Raw genomic sequence first — 21,739 nt, 5'->3', positions numbered from 1 at the left:
GTCTTGTAGCATAATTTATAAATGATCAAGTTTTCAAGGTTGCCATTACCTATCAGATGACTAGATTTTGCAAATACTGCAAATAGCACACTACCTGTGAGGTAGGCACACCAACATCTAACTGAAAAACTGAACTAAACAGAAACTTTTACATTGTATATCTATAGTTAGACAAAATGGGCCTAACAGTATTTGTACATATTGTATATGACCTGAAAAACTCAGCATGCAGATGTTAATGCCTAAATATTTAAATGTGCTGCCCTGCTAGAAGACGAGCCTAAAAATAAAGAAAATTAATGTGGCTTAAACAATTTTGAGTGTTTACAGCATCCACTTTGCAAAGCATTTTTCTGGAGGTAATATTCTTTGGCTTAGGATTATATAACAACATCGAAATCTTCACTATTAGCCATAATAGAATCAAAAACTGGCTCTGGCAATTTTAAATGGATTTGTCGCATATCAGCACTAAGCAGATTCACATTGAGATGTTCTGTATCTGCAGAAAGTGTCAGTTTATAATGAGTTATGAATATACATAAATGTGTGAGAATATACATGATATTTGTTGCTGAACTGCAATTAGTGTGTTCATTCTTAAATTGAAATATTCACTTTCTTCTACTGCTGTGTGTATTGCATATAACACAAAGTTAATCCAATTTGTTATAACTAAATTGGTCAATGGGCCTGATTCCATAAAGCTCATGGAATCTGGCTCACGCTGATATCAGTGCGAAACTTAAGGATAACATTACAATATGCTAATGTATGACAAAAAAAATCAGAATACCTCAGTGCATACCAGAGTACTGCAGTTCCAATGGTAGACTATAGAAATGCACAAATAATAGGTAATTATAAGAAATGGATGTCCAATAATTTTGTACAATACCAAATAAATGGTAAGATGATCAGTAATCAAGAATCCTGATACTTGTTTAGAAATATAACTAAATGATGTGGAGTATGGGTGAAGAAGAAGGACAAACAAGAGGGTTGTTGGAATAAGAAAATCTGACGAAAACTCTGAGGGGCATGGGCATTTGTTTTGTGGGAATAGCCCCCATTTTTTCAGTTTTTTTTTAAAGGCAACAACCTGATGTGAATCAGACTCCTGAATAATCTCATGAGCTATCGTCCTGAATGAAACCCATATAACTTATGCCATCTCATTGAAGAAGCTCCCCATCATATCCCCCATCTGTTTTCAGAACACATCGGTCATTACCTCTCAGATTTCCTCCCAAAAATCATCTCTATTTTGGTTGTGTTGATGACAACTCAAAGGTGCAAGCAGGATGTCTCAACTAGGGGCAGATCCAAGTGCCTAGACATTGTCGTCATCATCATCTTCATCAATATGACTGTCTTCTTCGGATGAATCTAGCAGTGGTCTTGCATGTGCATGTTGACATTTTCAGATTGACGAACATCCTACCATGGTCTGTAAAGAATAATCACAAAACACAACAGAAAAGAAAACAAAATGTTTATCATGCACAACAGTCCCATGAAAATCATAGCACAACACAACATCTTTATGATGAAAATTTACATGGGACTGAGACACATCTATTATGGAAAGTTAGCTATGGGCCCTATATGTCATACTCCCAAAAAGGACAACAGTATTCTTTCTCAAATTGCCTATGTTTAGACACACACACATGGGTCATTAGCTTTGCAAAAATGTAAGAATGTTCAGAAAACATGTAACATCCAGGTTATGTGAACAGAACCCACACCTCTCAACTGTACAGATTTTCACAGAATTGTCCAGATTTTTTCCTCATATTTTTGTTATGTTTCTCATAATATTTGTAATTTTCTGGATTTTTGTTGCAAATCAGTGAGGGATGAATTCACTAAATATTGACAGTTATTTGCATTTCAGAATTTATATCCTACAGAAAACACATGGTAACACAAGACCTTTTATTCTAGCAAATTTCTAAGTTTATAGGAGCAGTATTTAAAATGTATCCCTATTTTTGAGGCTTTGTCCCTCAATTATTTTTGGCTTTGCCCAGATTTTTTTGTGCAAACAGGTTCAGAGCTATGACAAAACCATATCTGTTGCTGTACATTGATGTATGTTTAAGGTCAATTATTCCTTGTTAAACTGCATATCACTAGTTAAAAACAGACATTTCCCATGGTCTTCATTCCAACTTTTAGTGTGGCCATCACAGCGCCTCAACATTAAAGTTTGATTTTGTTCTTTTATTGCCATTAGTAGTTCATGCAAAAGCAGACTTGCATAGCAATTTTAAATTAACAATATTAGCATAAAACTTTCTCAGTCATGTAAGAGGATTTATAAAGATTTACTAGCCCTGCTGTTAAATAGTGGATGCTAACAGAATGTTACAGATAACGGACATATCACTAAGAATTTGACAAATAACAGAGCTATTCACAACAGTGCTCAAAATATACATTAATATCAATAGCCCCAGGATTTAATAAACTCCATGTAGGCACAGTCTAGAGCCTACATGGAATGTTACCATGTCTGTGTACACAACTCCCCCTCGGCAGTCCACCATGCATATTAATCATGGAGCGTTGCCAAAGGAGAGCCGTGGAACAACTGTGTCTGCAGTTGAGTAAGACACGCTCTGCACTGTTCAATTGTATAATGTCAATTGTTTATTTTATTGTTTTAAGTGTTTATTTATTTTTTATTTTAAAAAGGATGTTTGTGCTGCACTGCGTGGAGTGCAGCAATGCTAAGCGGTGCTGAGACACCTGCCAGGCATCTAAAAATAAAAACTGGATGCAATTGATTATTTATTTAAAGGTCATGTTTAAGCATAGCTGAGTGGGTTTGTGTGGTACAGCATGGTGCTCAGCAGTGCTTATAGGTAGCTGAGAGGTATGTTTAAAGGTGTAGCTGATTTCCACATATTCTTGTAGCTAAATGAGTAGACTTACAGCCTCATGAGCAGTAGGTGCTGGGTCTGAATACATAGAAGGAAAAATAAGCATTTGTTTTTGAGGTACAAATTATACGAATTATATTTCAAAATCTGACCTGCTAAACTTTGCTAAGCACCACATAAACACAATAACGGCTGAAAATGTTTATGCACTGCTTGGCTAGTTTGCTCACTGCTAAGCACTTCTAAGCATACAGGTCTTTGGGTTTTCACAATGCTGAGCTGTTCTGGTTTGTGTGCTGCGAAGCAATATGCTGTATTTTTAAATGTTGCCTAATATAGTGTAAGGGCGGGAAAACAGGCTTTATTAAGCACAGTAGGTGAGATACAGTATAATCTGTTGGAGTTCTGTCTCTGAAGGATATATGGCAGGCGGTGGTGATGGTTTGCACTTTCTGGAACACTGTTGGGGCATCCTGAAGTGCAGGGTCATGGTCAGATTCCTTGTAAAAAACCATGAAGGCCGGCTTCTGCAGGGAGGTTACCAGGGCTCAGAGTGCAAGGTGGAGGCCTGGAACCATCTGGCAAGGAACTCACGAGTGCAACTGGTATCCCCCACAAAGCTGAGCATGTCTTCACCACCATGATGACCTGAAGAGACATAAGGGGGATCTCTTGGAAACCTGCATCCAAGAATTTCGGGCAGGAGATATCGCACATGTATGTAAGTACTTTTACCTCTGTACCACCGATATCTAATTTGAATGTCTTCTAAACTGGTATGCATAATGGTGTGCTTCTCTCCCAACAGTGGCAGAGGAGAGGGCTTGCAACCTCAAAGTGCAAGCCAGATGATTGGCTAGGTTGCCCGGTGAATGTGGTGAGTATGGATGTATTATGCTAACTGTAGTGAAATAAGCAAGGAAAACTAAAGCATTACCTGCAATAAATTATGTTCATTAAAGTTTGTATTGCAATAAATGTGGACTTAGAGCTGTAGTGTAATAAATGAATAATGCCAACTGTAGTGCAATAAAACATTAAATAATACAATTACCTGCATTAATTTATGTACAATAGAGTCGATAGTACAATAAAACATTAAATAATACAATTACCTGCATTAATTTCTGTACAATAGATTCGATAGTACAATAACTGTGGAAGTAGAGTTGTATTGCAAGACCTGAATAATGACAAATGTTGTCCAATAAAAACTCGAAACAATACCAGAAAGTGTGTGAAAGTATATACAATAAAGTATTTAGTGCAATAAGTGTGGAATTATAGCTGTTTGTCAAGAAATGAATGCTAACTGTTCTGCAATAACACATGAACCACTACCAATAACACCAAGGTAAATTGTGCATATCAGGGTTGTCTTGATTTAACTGCTAAAGTGCTGTTTTCAAGTATAGCATGGTAACAGCTATAGCATACAAATATACTGGCAGCCAAAGTCTTATTTTATACATACAGTACAGTTCAAGGCTGTTACTAGGCCAATATTGCCCACATAATGCTCTGTCATCCACGAACAGCAGGTAAGCAAGGTATATGGGTGCGATAGTCCACTCCATGATCTGATATTGTTTGTTGAGTTCACAGATATTTCAAACTAGTAATAATGTATTGTGTACACCTGCATTCTATTTACCAAGATATAGATTACCTACTATCTATGTCGTGCTTGTATTTCATTCATGTGTGTTCTACTGTCACTGCAGTCTAGTATACAACTATAGTAGTACTACCAGGTCATATATTGGTTCCATGTGAGCTCTAGGCAAATATCTAGGCATATCAGTCAGTCAATAGTCACAAGTCACTCAGTAGCTCAGTTTGTTAAATGCTCTATCGGTACTACATCTGTAGTACATTTTGCCACACACAGACCAGGATTCAAATCCAGTGTTATATAGCACTAAATATTACAGTATCAGTCACATAATGTTTACAGATTCTCTCTCTCCACAGGAACTACAGGTAAATAGGTGATGTAGCCCATATTATGAGTAAATAATTTTGTGCTTGGATGTCACAGACTGTTAAAATCATTAGCAAGAATGTGAAAGTACAGCATAACACAACAGAAATAAATATAATAATAATAAAATAAAATAAATAACATATGTAATCTTGGTATGGCTGTATGCCTGGAGTGCCTGTTCAAATTTTCTGCAGCCAATTCATACATTCCATGCAGATGTCCTCTGCAGTCACTGCTATTGGGTTCTATCCCCATGCCTGCCAAGCAAGACATGATTCATAGGTTCATAGGTGTGTACTAGGCTAATGGCCATGGAGCCTATATAAGACTAGCCCAAGAAGATTCCCTGGCATCAGGCCACCCAAAGTTATTTCCCAGTGCCCCTGTCAAGCAAGGCCACTGAAGTGATCTCTGGGGTGAACTTCCTATTGCCCATCCACTCATCAAGATTTCTCTTAAAGAGGGCCAGTGAAGTGCTCTGCTTGAAGTGAATGGGAAGTTTGTTCCAGAGTATGGGAATTTTCTGGGTTAAGATTCGGTGCCTGCAGCATGTTCTATTTATTGTGGTAATGAGGTTTAGGTCCCTGGAGCATGTAGCACAGAGGGATTGGGATTTCTTTAGGTGTAGCATATCTAGCAGCTCTGGGTCAGAAATGGCTTTGCAGTTCAAGCAGAGATCACCTCTAAGTAGGCGATAAGAGATTATAGCTGGAGATTTTTGAGTCTGTCCATATATGGCATGTGTCTAAGGCCTAAGATCCTCTTAGAGAGGTACTTTTGTGGCCTTTCCAGTTGTTGTAGGTGTCTAGTGAGGTACATACCTGAGGGATTGTATCTGAAGGAAGAGTAGGGAGAATTTATGTCCTCTTTCTTCCTGGATGCTAAACCCTTGGTAATAAGATGTGCCACATAGAAGGACTTTCTGACCACAGTGGCAATGTGGTGGTCGAAGGAGAGGTTGCTGTCAACCTATGTCCTCAGATCTCTTATAACACCTTCAGTGTTCATAGGGCTTCTATCGATGTGGTAATTAGTGGGAACTGAGTTTTTCCCAAAAGGGATGATGACACATTTTTTGGCATTAACCTTAATGCCATGGCTTTAACACAAGTCATTGGTCTCAGTGAGGCCTTAATGTAGGATGTCAACATCACTTGTGGAGTTAATAATGGCTCCCAGCTTGCAGTTGTCTGTGAACTTGGTCAGTCAGAGTCCCTCCGTGTTGGCCTGGACTTCTGAGAAGTATATGCTAAAGAGGAGAGGACCCAGGACCGATCCCTGTGGGACTCCAGTCTTGACTGGTCAGCAGTCTGTCTTGGAGTCCTCTACTCCATGTTCAAGTGTTGTGTGTAGTTGTGTACCCACAGTTGTTACTGCCTGGCCCATACTGTCCCATGAAAATAGCTTGAGAGGTATGTACATGCTATAGCAGCTTCAGGGGAAAGTATGTGCCAGGCAGCAGCAACTGTGGGTACATAACTACACACAACACTTGCACATGGAGTGTTGTGTGTAGTTGTGTACCCACAGTTGTTACTGCCTGGCACATACTGTCCCATGCAAATAGCTTGAGAGGTATGTACACATAAAGAAAGGACAGACCTGTAGAGTAGATAGTAGTACTGTTTCAAGTAAATAATTACACAAACTCCACACACCTTCAGATAAATAGCCTATAATGGTACTAATGGACTGTCTCTCTCTCTCTCTCTCTCTCTCTCTCTCTCTCTCTCTCTCTCTCTCTCCATCGCTTATCTTCATTTCTTTGTTATTGTTATCCATTGGTTATTGTATACTATTCACATATGTTGTTAAATTATCTGTATTTTGGACTCTGGTGCAATAATAAATAATAATGAAAAAATAAATGTCTGAAAAACCTTTGAAGCCAAAAAAGCGAAAGACAAGCCAAGGAACAGTGTGAACAGTACAAACTGCTTTTAATAAAATAAGCACTTTCGGAATAGTCAATGCTCTTCCTTCATCAGATAACAAGTACAATGCATTCAAACAATTTATAGTGAAACACATCCCAATTAATTAATTGAAAATTAGTCAATTAATAATTAACATATTTTAACAATCAAAACAACCAACTTAATAGCCCAAACTATCATATATTTAATGCATTAATGTAATACATTAAAATAATCTAAAAAATTACCTATGTGCAATTTATTTAAACTCAAATATACTACATTAATTTCTTTTAACTAAAAGCTAACGCTTAAGTGCTAAAAGTTTAAGAAATCATTTAATAGAAATGCTTTCATTTAGCCCTGGGGGGAATATGGGCAACACACTTAATTTGCCATAGGAGTTCCTCAATTTCCAATTTTATCTGCCATGGCCCACCCCTCTCATCCTGTATTACTTGTTTTAATATAGTAAACTTAAAAATGTGGTTGGGAAACAGATATATATATGTTTAGCCAGGGCATTTGTCTTAGCCCCTTTGGCTATAGCGTATTGGTGCTCGTATATACGCTGTTTAAGTTTCCTTTCTGTCTTCCCTATATAAAAAGCGGTGCAGTTTTGGCAGATAGCTGCATAGACAATACCCCTAGAATCACAATCATATTTACCCTGGACTTTATAGTATTTACCATTTATTATAAACTGATAAGCAGTATTTAAGTGCTTACATTGTTGGCAGGTTCCACATTTAGTCATACTTATTCCTAGACACAGAAGGTTTTTTATGATATTCCAGTAGTGATTTTAAGTTGAGCCCTCGTCTATAGGTAATCTTTAACTGATCGCCAAACAGACTATTCAAACTACTATCCTCAGTGATGAGAGCCCAGTTCTTATTCAAGATTTCTCTAATAAGAGCGTGGTCTACATTGTATGTACATAAGAAGCTGATGCTACATTTATTGGTGGATCCATCGGAGACATTAGTATGTTTGTTTACAAGATTAACTTGTTCCGCTATGTTGTCCTTAGACAATAAGGGTTTAAAATACCCTGTTTGTCTTTTAGTGATAACTTCTGTAGTAATCTTTGAAATTAACATTGTGGGGTACCCTCTGTTAGAAAACATATTTCCAATTACTTCACATTCTTTCATAAAATCATTCTCATCTGAAACCATTCTAGCTGCCCTAACCATCTGACCCTTATCAACAGACTTCTTCTGATGGTAAGGGTGGCAGCTAGAAAAGTGAAGAAGTGAATTAGAATAAGTGGGTTTCCTAAATATGGTACTTTTAAAGGTGCCATGGTGTACGTCGTTATAGATGTGAATGTCCAAAAAATTGATATTGTCATATTGCAAATTGTAAGTGAATTCGAAAAAATCTGTTAAAGATGTAATAGAAATTACAAAATCATGGACAATTTCACTAGGGCCATGCCAAAGTAAAAACATGTCGTCTTGGTAACGAGTGTACCAAGCAACATATTTTTGGAAGAACTTGTTTTCAAATAGTAACGTCTTCTCCCAATGTGCCATGACACAATTGGCAAAGCTTCCTCCACATGGAGACCCCATGGCTACCCCAGTTTTTTGAAGATACAGTTTACTTTCAAAGACCATGTAGTTGTTGTTAAGGATGATCTCCAACAGGGTCCCAACTACATAAATTGTGTTTTCACTAACCTTCCTTTGTACCTTGAATTCCCTGATCCACTCTATACCCACAGCTTGAGGAATAACAGTATATAAGTCCCTGACATCGATTGTCAGGAACTTGTAGTCAGAATGGAATTGAATCTTACTAAGTTCACTTAGGAAACTCCAGGAGTCTTTACATATTTGCTGCTCATTACGTATTAAGGGTTTCAAGATTGAATCTACATATTTGGCACAACCGTTCATAATAGACCCACGACCATCAACTATAGGTCTAAATGGAGGGTCAGCAAATCTCTTGTGGATCTTGGGTGTGCCAAACAGGGCTGGTGTTCTAGGGGCCAACATTGTCAAAAAGTTAAACAAATCTATGTCTATGGCCCTTTCTAACAGCAAATCATCTAGGGTCTCTCTAATTTTCTTAAAAGATGTATTTATTTCATTCAAACTAGCTATATTGTAAGTTGTGGTATCTAAGTGCTTAGTAATAGATGTAACATAAACCGCATGGTCCATGAAGACCAATCCACCACCCTTGTCCGGCTTCATTACTCTGATTTTACAATCTCTGAGTAATTGGATGAAATCACGTTCATTATTGTTTATATTACTACCCTCCTTCTTGTTTTTGTTTGCATGTTTACTGAGAGATCGAAAATCTATCTCACACATTTTCTCAAAACAGAGGATGTTTGGGTGCAAGGGTGGGTTATACAAACTAGGCACTCTAAATGAACTGTTGACTAGTGAAGTAGAACCTAATAAGGCAGTCAAATTAATTTTACGTGAAAATAATTTGAGGTCAACGATAGTATTCACTAGGTTCATGTAGGAATCAGGTACGAAGGTTAACCCTACTGCAAAGAAATCAATAATGTCTTGAGGAATAGTCAAATCTGTATAATTATAGATGTGAAAGTCCCCTCTTGTGTTTGTTAAGATTTGTGGCTTTAATGAGTCAATCCTACATATTTCCTTTGTCAGTTCCTCTTGTTCTTTGTTCATCCCTGGTTGCCCATTGATATCGTTTTCTTCATCTGGTTGGATTGGCCCATTTGAAAACCCTGATGGTGGCTAGTTGATGGTTGAGGGTTAATATTGGTGACATGGGCTTGGCGATTGTTGTTATTTTGATTGTTCTTAATTCGATCACTCCTACGTAAGGTAGGTGTTTGCCCTGATACATTGTCATTATCACACAAGCCTTCGATATTAGTATTTTCTTCATTAGAAACATTGGAGTGATTGCTAGAAGCGTAACTAGGTGGTGGAGGTGGATATGCTTTTTTACTAGCATATTGCTGCATATCCCTAGCGATTTTCTTCTTTTTGGTATCAGTCATTTTATTGATGCTAGCCTCAATACTGTTAAAAATCCTCGTGTACTCATATTTGTACCGAGGAAAATCAACATTAGATTTAATTAATTGGTCCAGCACTTCTAGTTCACTTTTTAAACAAGTAACTTCAGATTTGTAATGGTTAATGAGTGCTCTAATGAACTCATAACCTTGTTTATTAAACAAATTCAGCAACTCACAGTGGAACTCTGATCCATCGATAAAGCTGACAGGGTACCTCCACTGTCTTAGTCCTTTCGGTATTAGTTCCTTTTGTAAACATTCATCCAGATAAGCAATTTCTAGCTGTAGTTTCCTACAGCGAAATAATTTTTTTATCAAATTCATTAATGTTAGTTAAAAGGTTACTCACCCCTGAGGTGTCAGGAGAAGCTGCTGTCTGCAATGGACTGTTGCCAAAAAACTTCTCGTTATTTGAAAAGACCCCAAATAGATGGTAGACCCCAAATAGATGGTAGAAGCTCATTAGGAAGTACAGGCTCATTAGCAATTACTTGAGATCTGCTGTTAGTGTGTGTCTGGGCTCTTGTATCCCATTCAAGCCCATTTAAATCAATGACGTTATTCATTGTTTGTTGTTGATTCCCCCTACTTCTGTGGATGGTGGAAACTGGAGGAGAGTGACTGTTGGAAGCTGGCACGATATTATTGTTTGGTGTTGGTTGTAAAATTGCATTAATTAAATTCCCTCTAGGTTGAGTAATAGGTTCCACGATGTTCGAACTAGGTAATAAATTATCCATCCTCTGAGTTAGATTATCCACACGGCCCATGAGAACGTGAATAAGTGCCGTGAGGTTTCCAATGGCATTCGCCTCCCCGGGTGCAACATTACTGTTGTCAGAGGATTGAAATAAAAGCTCTTCCTGTGAGAATAAGTCCTGCTGCGAAACTGCTCCATCTTGGTTCGCCATAAAAACACTTAAAACACTTTAACAAATAACCAACTTAATAGCCCAAACTATCATATATTTAATGCATTAACGTAATACATTAAAATAATCTAAAAAATTACCTATGTGCAATTTATTTAAACTTAAATATACTACATTAATTTCTTTTAACCAAAAGCTAACGCTTAAGTGCTAAAAGTTTAAGAAAGCATTTAATAGAAATGCTTTCATTTAGCCCTGGGGGAATATGGGCAACACACTTAATTTGCCATAGTTATTAATTGACTAATTTTCAATTAATTAATTGGGATGCGTTTTACTATAAATTGTTTGAATGCATTGCACTTGTTATCTGATGAAGGAAGAGCATCGACTATTCTGAAAGCACTTATTTTATTAAAAGCAGTTTGTACTGTTCACACTGTTCCTTGGTTTGTCTTTCGCTTGTTTGGCTTTAATAATGAAGAAATACTAATGGATGTGTGGCCTGTGATAGCAACATGTTATGTACTATAATGGTTGCATGCTAACATTTATTGTTGAATTTCCTATTTTGTTGCCCTTATGCTGTAACTGTTACTGGCATACCGTTAATATACTAACTGTTCTGGCATTATTGTCATGTTCCACATAATCTGCATTGACATGTAATTGGGTTATTTCCACTGTTCTGCCGTGCTGTTATTACTATGTTTTGTTCATAACTAACCTATACTTTTTGCTATACCTCCATCACCACAGCACATCAGGTTAGGCCAATTCCTCGTGATCTGCCTACCTTGTCTCAACTGGCCATGGCACTGGGTCCTAGCACATCTGGGACCCAGACCAGTGGTACCCTCTCTGCTTCCCTGCACCATCTCTGGGGTCAGGTGGAAATGCCTCAGGGGATATGGGGCCTGGCCTCCCCCTGGGAATGGTGTTGGAAGGGCTGCAGTCACCCAACAGGAACTGCCAGTTATGGTGCACAGTATCATTCATTGGACCTATGAATGTCACCTGCGCCAGACTGAGGGCACACTGGCCAACCTGCTGCCATCTGGAGGCACATGCAACTCCAATTCCACAACACCTTACCCATCCAAGGTGTTTACCCCATGTGTCACACACCGCCCTGTCTGCTTTCTTGTCTGTGCTATTGCATCCTCTTATATCCAACTTACCTCCACACACATACCTTTGTCCCTTCCCCAACATTCCACTCTCTCCTTAAAAAAATGGGCACCTGTCCCACAAAAAAGAAATTCGCCCCATGCACACTTCTTCATTTTGCACACGTGTCCACTGTACACAACTAATTTGGTCCAATTGGCTTGACAACACATTTATGTTGTCCTCACCCCTGTCTATGTGGTTTGAAAGTCCAAATTCATCTACAAAACCTGTCAAAATGCAGAGCTTTTACTGTACAAGAAATGGATAGCTACATTTCTTTCTTACACCTGTCCTGCACATCCCTATCTGCCTTTTTCTGCTGCTTTCCCCCATTTCACCACTTTCCATCGCCCCTTTTTCTTTTCTTTATATTTTTAGCATGGGATTGTGTGGATTTGAGTGGAGCATGCCACTTTGCTTAGCTCAGCTTAAATGAGCTTTAAAGTCTATTTGCGTCTATTACAGTCTTAATACTATATGATTCTATTACAGTGTTACTCACATGTAGAGAGTAAACATTTTTGCCAAATGTCAAACCCGGGCCTCTCTCAGCTATACTACAACTGCATTAACCCACCATGCTACACAAGCTTCAGGTTAAACAGGTGTTTCCAGTAAAACATACTGCTTGCTACTTACAGACATTACACATGTAACTGAAATAAAAAAAAAATAATGTGAAAACTGAGGGCGTACCCTGGAGTCTGGTGCAATAATAAATAATAATGAAGGCATACTAATGGATGTGAGGCTTGTGAAAATGGGTATATGTGTCCTTTTATCAACAACTTGTGGAAACACATCTGCTAAGGCAGCAGTGGCAAAGTAAATGAACAACTGGGACCCTTGTGCAGAAATACAACCATACAATGCCATGCAAATGTTCGTGGATGTGGAAATGTATCTCACACCCTGTATATGTGCACATATATCCTGCAAATATATATACTTTTGCAGTGTTTCAGTAGCTCAGTCTGTTAATTGCCTTGTATGCTGTACATTTTGCCACACACAGTCCTGGGTTTGAATCCAGTGTTGTGTCACACTTCAATTACATTATTGTGCAGACAGCCAGTAAGGACTGAGTCATGCAATCTTACTCCCCAAAGGTTTCTGTTACTTAATTAACTGCAACCCAGTTTTGCAGGACAAAGGCCTTCAGGCAGAGACACAATCCACATATCCATATAGTCTAGATATATGTCACCTACTGCTCTGTTAGTGGCACTGTTGCATAACAGATGTACTTTAAGCACATGCCCCAACTGCACTGTATAGAATACCTTTACCATGGCTCTGCCATAATGACAGGCCTGACACAGCTGACACAGTTACATGTACAGCATGCTGTCCACCAAAGTGTTCATACTCCCCACTGTGTATTGTAGGCTGTAACAGCAGCTGCAGCCTGTAACATACACAACTGTATGTAAAGATAGCTACTACAGACCTACCATACCTCCCAACCCCCTAGAACAAGGGATCCAGACACATTCATACTTAATGGGAGGTGGGGTAAAAGCCCACAGATAGGGACATGTGTAAGAGTTTGCCCCTACAAAGATAGGCAGTTGACAGAGTAACAGCTATTGAAGTAGCATGCATAGTCTGATGGGTATGCAGTGTGACACACAGATGTGTGTCTTTTCTTACTGACCTCAGCCCACAATGATTGCCAGTGCATTGCCAGATAATCACAATGGTATGGGACACTGACCACACATATGAGGCAAAACTGTGGACATATGTCATAAATCTATACAGTGGACAGTGTTTGTACACACCCTCTGTGATGCTGTAGTCTCCATACCTCAGTAATGTCCATCTCAAAACTATGAACTGGGCCAAGGTCTACATGAAGCACTTATATATTGCACTGTGGTGGCATGTCATTGGCTAATGATAGTGCAATACAGCTGTTTTGGCTGCAATTAGCAATTATAATCTGCAGAGTGATCCATGTGCAACTACCTGCCAATGAGCAGTACCTTACATAGCTGGTTATGGGGAACAAGTCTGTATGAGACTTGCACACAGAGAGTGTATTATCAAAAGATTAATTGAAGCAAAGTTCAACAAAGGGGTACTGCACTCCACCAGGTATGTAATAAATTTCTACATATAACAGGATGTGTATGGGAAAATGGACGTATGGGGTATAGGGATCACAGCAGTAAGCCTGTCTTAGATGTATAATGATGACATGTCATTGATACTCTGCTGTCCTACACCTACACACATGCCTCTCAACTCTCCCTGATTTCAATCACATCTCAGTTCTGTCCCTGTCAATCCCACCTACAATGATCGGCTGTTGTAGGAAAGCTTGTGGATTACACACAGTGCATAGTGACACTAAGGGAGGGTGTACACCCTTGTAATGTCAAATGATGTACTGTAATTCACCTCCTCTCATTCTGTCCATGTCTCACATAATTAGTTCTAACATTGTAAAACTGACCCTGAATGCCCCTGATGTACTCTGGCTAATTCCCTGTATCTGTTGACATTTCTCCCTGTTTGGTTGAGAGCTATGCCTAACATAGCTGTCGACCTCCTACAGTAAGATCTCAGGACTTAGCCATAATGAATTGTGGGGCAAAGGTTGAAATTCATGGTACATACCTGAGGAAGTGATACTACTACTGGCCTATCATTCTCAATATAGGTGTATTGGGTGTTATGTTTAGTTCTATCACATACACTGTCATATTGCACAGTTTATAGGTGTATTGTACTGGAAAAGTTAACTGAATATAACTGATGTGCATGTTATAACAGGCCTGACTTGTCTGTGTATGTTGTTGTGAGTTTGTCTGTTGTGCATGAGAGCAGAGATGTGAAGACGTGGGACTTGTAATTCAGTTGTGGATCCTCATCTGTATGAGTCTGTTTGGATTACCATACATAATAGTGCAGGTAGCAATGTACTGCTGTTGTTTTGCTTCTCATAGGTTACTGGGGGGAGTTGGAGTCTGTCCTCTCTCACAACCTGATGTCAGTATCTCATCAGATGATGATGCTGATGGTGACCATAGTGAGGCACAGGCAGGGTTGTTGGTGCCTGAATCTGTCCCAGAGGTTGACATCCCTCTTCTCCTCCCATTGTCAATGCACACAGTTAGTATGCCCACACATACCCAGTCTCCAGATGCCACAGATACTGGAGTCAGAGTGTGGCAACATTGAACAGGACAGTATGACAGCTATGACTTCAGTGAGTGTAGACACTGGCCATAGCCAGAAAGCTGGCGCGGTCCCACACAGGCAGATTGGCAGGGGTGCTGTCCATCCACCTCCTGTTGCAGGTGTCATATAATGGGTAACTTGCCACATGTTTCAATCCATCATGGAGGCACAGCCATGTTTGGAATGCAACACCAGATGGATGCTTAGGATTATGGATGCAGCACAGTCTGACATCTGTGACTGCCTCCACCGCACTGGGGACACACTGGATTGGTTTGCTGCTGTTGTGAATAGATGGTGGGCTGAGACATTGTCTGTGTTTTACCGCACAATGGGTGTGCTGGAACATCTGGTTGTAGTTGGGCATCAGACACATTTTTTTTTTTATTTTTATTTATTTTTATTTTACATTTGTTGACCGGGAATGTCCGACTAGGTTCCACAGAGCCTGTTTTCAGTGGAGGCCCGGGGAGAAATGCTCCGGATGGATTAAGATCAGCAACTCCATCTGCTGGGAGTCAACATGGCCATGCACAGTCACAGTCCTGTACTGGCAGTACCTATAGCACTACAGAGGGAAGTGCATTGTTCACACCATGACGTGAATGGCCATGGGCACATGGTCCTGAGAAATCCCATGTGGGACACAGACCCAGCATTTTGCAAGTACTGTCTGGTACTGGCACCAGATGTGATCTTGGGCATGGTGGTGCCAGTGCTACTCCTGGCAGAGCCAATTCACATGTTTATGGCCAGTGACAGAGAACTGTCCACTCTATCATGTATGCTCCACAGCTGTCCAACATGCACACATGTAGGGCTAGCACTGGGCTTGACGGTGTGTATGCACACACTCAAACACCACTGTTGCATGCAGGTCACCAACAGACACACTCAGCACTTCTCCATGACCCATCAAACCTGCACCCTTTCCTGACTCACACACATGGTGTCACCTGTTCAGCACAGCCTAGGCCTCTGGCATTCCCACACCACACCCTGTGCATGTTATGTTACCAGTGCCACATCCCTGCTGTGAAATTAATGCAGGGAAATGGAAATATGTAAGGCACGGTGATGGGGACACCCTTTGCCCCATGTATGCCAATATTATGATGGGGTTGTTTGAAACTGATTATCTATATAGTCATGATTTTGTAAAAAAAAAATGTTATAAAATATTATTGATACAAAGATGATCTTATTTTTGTGTGTAAGGGGAGCCAGGATAAAGTCAAGTATTTTTTAAATGGACTTCAGCGAAACAGGTTTGGTCTGCAGTTTGATAGACTTCAGTATGGTAGAAAAGTGACATTTTTGGATTTACATTTGGAAGGCAGATCAGATGGGAAAATACTAAGTAGGATATGTAGGAAGTTTGAGGATGGTATTCATTTTTTGAGTCTATATTACGATGCCAAAAGACAAGTTCACCAAAGATGTCTTAATCCACACCTAAATATTGACCTTTTCAAAAGCCGAATGGCCACTTCAGCGAATTTTTCCCAGGGGGAAAAAAATCACTTGGCTGTACACAAACAAACCAAACTTTCAATCCTTACATAATGGGAGGCTTTGCCACCCACACCCACTTACCTAAATATACCAATTGTGAGATTGCACTACAATGGGGAAAAGGGCAAATCCCCGATGAAGGCCGAGTGATTTTTTTTTCCCCTGGGAAAAAGTTCACTGAAGTGGCCATTCAGCATTTCAAAAAGTCAATATTTACATGTTGATAAAGATGTATGCAGTGAACTCGTCTTTCGACATTGTAATAGAGACTCCATTTTTTAGATGCTTGTAATTGCCATCCTCCTCATTTGCTGAAAGCTTTACTGTATGGTGAATTGTTACAGGTGAAAAGACTATGTAATAATAGTATTGAAGAAGAGTGGGAATTAAATAAAACAGCTAGAATGTTTATAGAGAGAGGTTATAACAAGGATGCAGTGATTGATTCTTTACAAAAAATAAACAAGAGATTAAATGAGATGCATAGTTGCATAGCAATAATACGAAAATGTATACTGAGGGGGTCTAACAATAGTCAACAGAAAATATACCTAGTGAAAATTATTAAATATTATTGGGGCTTCCTATTTAAATTAAAATAATTTTCTGATAAGCTATGCAAGAACCCTATACTTTCTTTTTCGTAGAGGATGAAGTATTAAAGATGTGATAGGGCATAGCAAATTTCTTTTTCCTAATAGTAAAATAAATAAGCATCTAGCTATATGACTTTTGATATAATTAATGGTATGTATTATAAAGTAAATGAAATGTTTTGTTGTAATACAGCATATATTATATATGCATTGAAGTGTCCATGCAATATGTTTTATATTGGTAAAAGCAAAAGGACTTTCTGGTTAAGGTTACAGGAGGGATGTCAGAGACATAAATAAATGAAAACTTGAAAGTCCTCTTGCCATGCATTTTAAACAATACCATAATGGTAGTCCAGAGGGACTCCAGGGTACAATTTTGGAGCAAGTTATTTTAAGTAAAAATGGACTAGGAATTAAGAAAAAACTTTTATATAAAGAAACTATATTTATTTTGAAATATAGTTACCTAACCCCTAATGGTATCAGTGCAGAATGCAATTGGAAAGTTTTAATTGTGAAGTGATTTTAACTCCATTGAATGCAGTGTTGTCGGTGCTGGAGCTTATAATATATCTTTTTTCTATTTTGGGCTCTGGACAGTTTTTGCTATCTATATATATATATATATATATATATATATATATATATATATATATATATATATATATATATATATATATATATATATATATATATATATATATATATATATATCATCTGTTTTCTAGTTGCTTTTGAAATGGAAATATGCGTCTGATGCATAGGGTGATTATATTACTGTACATGTACTTGTGTAGTGCAAAAATGTTTTGCCATGACACTTGTGGGACACTACAGATATTGTATATTGGCATGTGCCATGACTACACATCAAACTTTGTGTATCTTTGTAGAGTAGGGCAATTTAGAGGCCAGCAGCTAGTCACGTGCCCATAAAATGCATAACCATTGCATGGAGATAACCCATGTGGGCATGTACATAGTGCTGAAAGGGGACATATTTATACACACACACACACACACACACACACACACACACACACACACACACACACACACACACACACACACACACACACACACCCATACACACACACGTTGGATAATGTGAGATTAAAACTCCTACCTATCTACTATTACACACTACAGCTTGCAATACTTACAACCTCACACACACACACACACACACACACACACACAAACACACACACACACACACACACACACACACACACACACACACACACACACACACACACACACACACACAAGTTGGATGATGTGAGATTAGAACCCCTACCTGTCTAGTATTACACACTACAGCTCACAGTACTTATCACACACTTCACTGTTTATGTCTGTTGTATATGTAGATGCAGGCACAGTATTTGTGGATACACAAAGTGGCCTTATGTTAGACAGCACGTGTGGCCTGCAGAGTAATACTGCTTGGTACTGTTACTGCATCTAGAATCCTTAGAGTGGGATACCTGGTAATATCCCTGCTATGTGTGTACATTTACCAGTATGGTCATATGTGGCTGTTTGCAGTTTGATAGGCGGACATTGGGGCAGGGATAATATGGCCTGTCCAAGGCATCCAGTGCCATTGTACATTACACCACCTGAGTGCCTATGCCTGCCCACAGGGTGACAGTCTGCAGGCACAGGGGTCTGTGGGTGAGTGGATTATGTACTGTTGTGGCATTGGTCTGGTTACATCGGACAACTGTTGTGATGTGTAAGTGCAGATAACCCCAGCATTTTGGGGTATGTGTGGACATTCCTACATCCCCACGCATATCTATTTAAATTTGTATAAGGGATGTCTCCTTAACTGTTGTTGTGTGTGTACATTATGTAAATGCATTATGTAGATATATGTGGAGAGCCTATGTGTCACTGTACTTTATATAGATATGTGTGTGTGTATCTATATATATATATATATATATATATATATATATATATATATATATACGTGCCACATACTGATAGATACACTAATCAAGCATGAGTGGGATAGGGAGAGACAGGTATGCATACACAGCTGTATGTATGTACAGACATATTTCCACATAGCAGGTCTTTAGGCAGTAGAGGTAACAGACCTGGTCTCAAGTTAGCTAAGTGTAGGAGCAGGCCCTGTGTGATCGTCAGTACTTACAAGGTGACTCCAGGCCAGAACTACCTGTACTCCTGTCTGGGATCATTGTGTGTTGCATTCCATTGGCTGCTGCATCTGTTACCACATTACTGCACTTCCCTGATTTTGTCCATGGCATTCCCTGGCTGTTTGTTGACCTTAATATGTGACTCATACCTCTCAACTGTAGAGAGCTTTACAGAATGTCTAGCAATTTTACTTATTTTTTTGGTCCATTTTACATATCATTATGGTTTTCTGGCAAATTTGTGGCAAATCATTGATGACTGAAGTTAAATAATAATGACAGACATTTGAATTTCAGACTCCATACACATCAGGAGATTCATGCTAATGCAAGACCTGTTACTCCCTGTACATGTTTTTGCAGAATGTCCAACATTTCATCCCATATGTCTGCTCTGTTCTTCATACATTTGTGGTTTTCCAGTAATATAATGTAAAATGCTGTCATTGAATTGTTGTAACTACTGAGACACTTAAGTGATGGCCTTTATGTCCTGCAGCTAATATGACCTGTTGAAACCTGCTGTTATACTAGCCTCCTTCTAGGTTGTTCAGAGCATGTATAATGTCTGTAGGTTTGGCCCTTTGTACCCCCATTCACTCTGGCTTTGTCCAGCTTTCTTGTGGAACAGATTGAGGGGTTATGACAGTCTGTGGGAATACCACCATACAGGTACCTCAAATGCAAAAGATGTGGCTACTGCCAGATTCAAACCATCAACCCCATCACCCATGCTAATGTCCATATTCTAATGAGTGACATAGGCTGCCAGACAGGGATGCTTATCCATCACACAATCAACAGCATACAGACATACATTTCCAACCCTGCATTACGTTAGACATAGTACATGTGGCTAGGTTCTATGTCACAGCCCTCAAATTGGGTGATCTGCTGATACATCATTGCAAACATACTTCTACAGCAGTTATATGGGTACACTGAGGAGTTGGAGGTGGGGGGACGAACGGCCCATGATCTTCTGGCATACACAGTTGTGTGACTGTTCTGTGATCTCACTGTTTGGCATCTCCCTTGAATGCTGTAGTGGGATATCAGCCATGTGGCCTAGTGAATATTATGGGGCACATACTATTGGACAGAATACCTGTTGTTCCAAATGGCTGTTAGATCTCTGCAAGTAGTCCAGTAGCCCAATATATTCCCTTGCATACATGTGTCAGGTCCATACATATGATATTCTAGTACCCCTTACAAGTGGTGAGTAGCTGTGTGACTTACCTTGCAAATGCAGCAGTTGACAGACCTGTAGTTCGGGGTTGCCTCTGTCTGATTCATGCAATCCACAGCCAATACATGGTGAGGTACAAGTTCTGTGGGTTGGCTGCTATCAGTTTTATTAATATGTATGCAAGTCAGAGTAAAGTGTCAGTCCATAGGGCCCTAGGTTGTTAGTGCATATGCTATGCATTGTTTCTTGGCCAAGGTAAGGGCATACTGGGCATGCCTATGTCTGCCTATAGGAAAAAAACTCAGGGTTTTCCTCCTCTGAGTCCCCCTGTGGGTTTGGCTGTGGTGACCTAAGCACTACTGGGGGGCTGTGCATCCCTTCCCTTTGCTGATCTTCCTGCAGCTGTTTATGCAGGTTCATATTATGTAGCATGGAACATACTGTGAACACGTGTGCACATGTGACTGGAAAGTACTTCAGGGCTCCACTAGATATACTGAGGCACTGGAACTGTGACTTCCACAGCCCAAACACCTGCTCTATTATGTTTCTAGTTTGTGCCTGTGCTTAACTATGGCTTGCTTTGGTGGGTGTGTGTGCATTTTTGAGGGGTGTTATCATCCATGGTTTCAGTACATAGCCAGGCACTCCCCACTAAATGGCCATGTGGGATGTCCTCCCAACAAACTTCTGGTACAGCTGTGATGGGTGCCAGATATGGGAGTCATGATAACTGCCAGGGCTGCCAGCACACACATTCATGTTAGTGCCCTGGACATTCCACCTGTCCTAGCAGTTGATGGAGTGGTACCCCTTACAGTTGATGTAGATTCTGCCCTCCTCACCAAGTGGTGTCTTGATTTTAAATGAGTGCAATCTATGGCACACAGTAACTCAGGGCTGCTACATGGTAGAAGTGTTGCATATTGCTGGCCTTTCCTCATAGGTGAGGGGTAAATAAATGTGCTCACTTCCACGTGGTAGCATAGTATCAAGGAATGGGTGGAGTACCGTGGATGCTGATTCCTATGAGACCCCCATCATGTCCCCAGTTGGTCTCTGGAATGTACCCACAGCTAGTAGCCTAAGAACTACACATACCTTTTTTCCAATGGGATGGGTTCCCCTCTGTTTGCTCTGGGTCTGAGTTGAGGTCGCAGGCTCAGTGAGTTCTTGTAATATGTTCCTGTACACCCTGTAGCACTC

The sequence above is a fragment of the Protopterus annectens genome, chromosome 1.part1 (genome assembly GCF_019279795.1).
Source record: "Protopterus annectens isolate FY-2018-M chromosome 1.part1, PAN1.0, whole genome shotgun sequence".
Classification (NCBI taxonomy): domain Eukaryota; kingdom Metazoa; phylum Chordata; order Ceratodontiformes; family Protopteridae; genus Protopterus; species Protopterus annectens.
Note: the sequence above shows the minus strand (reverse complement) of the source record.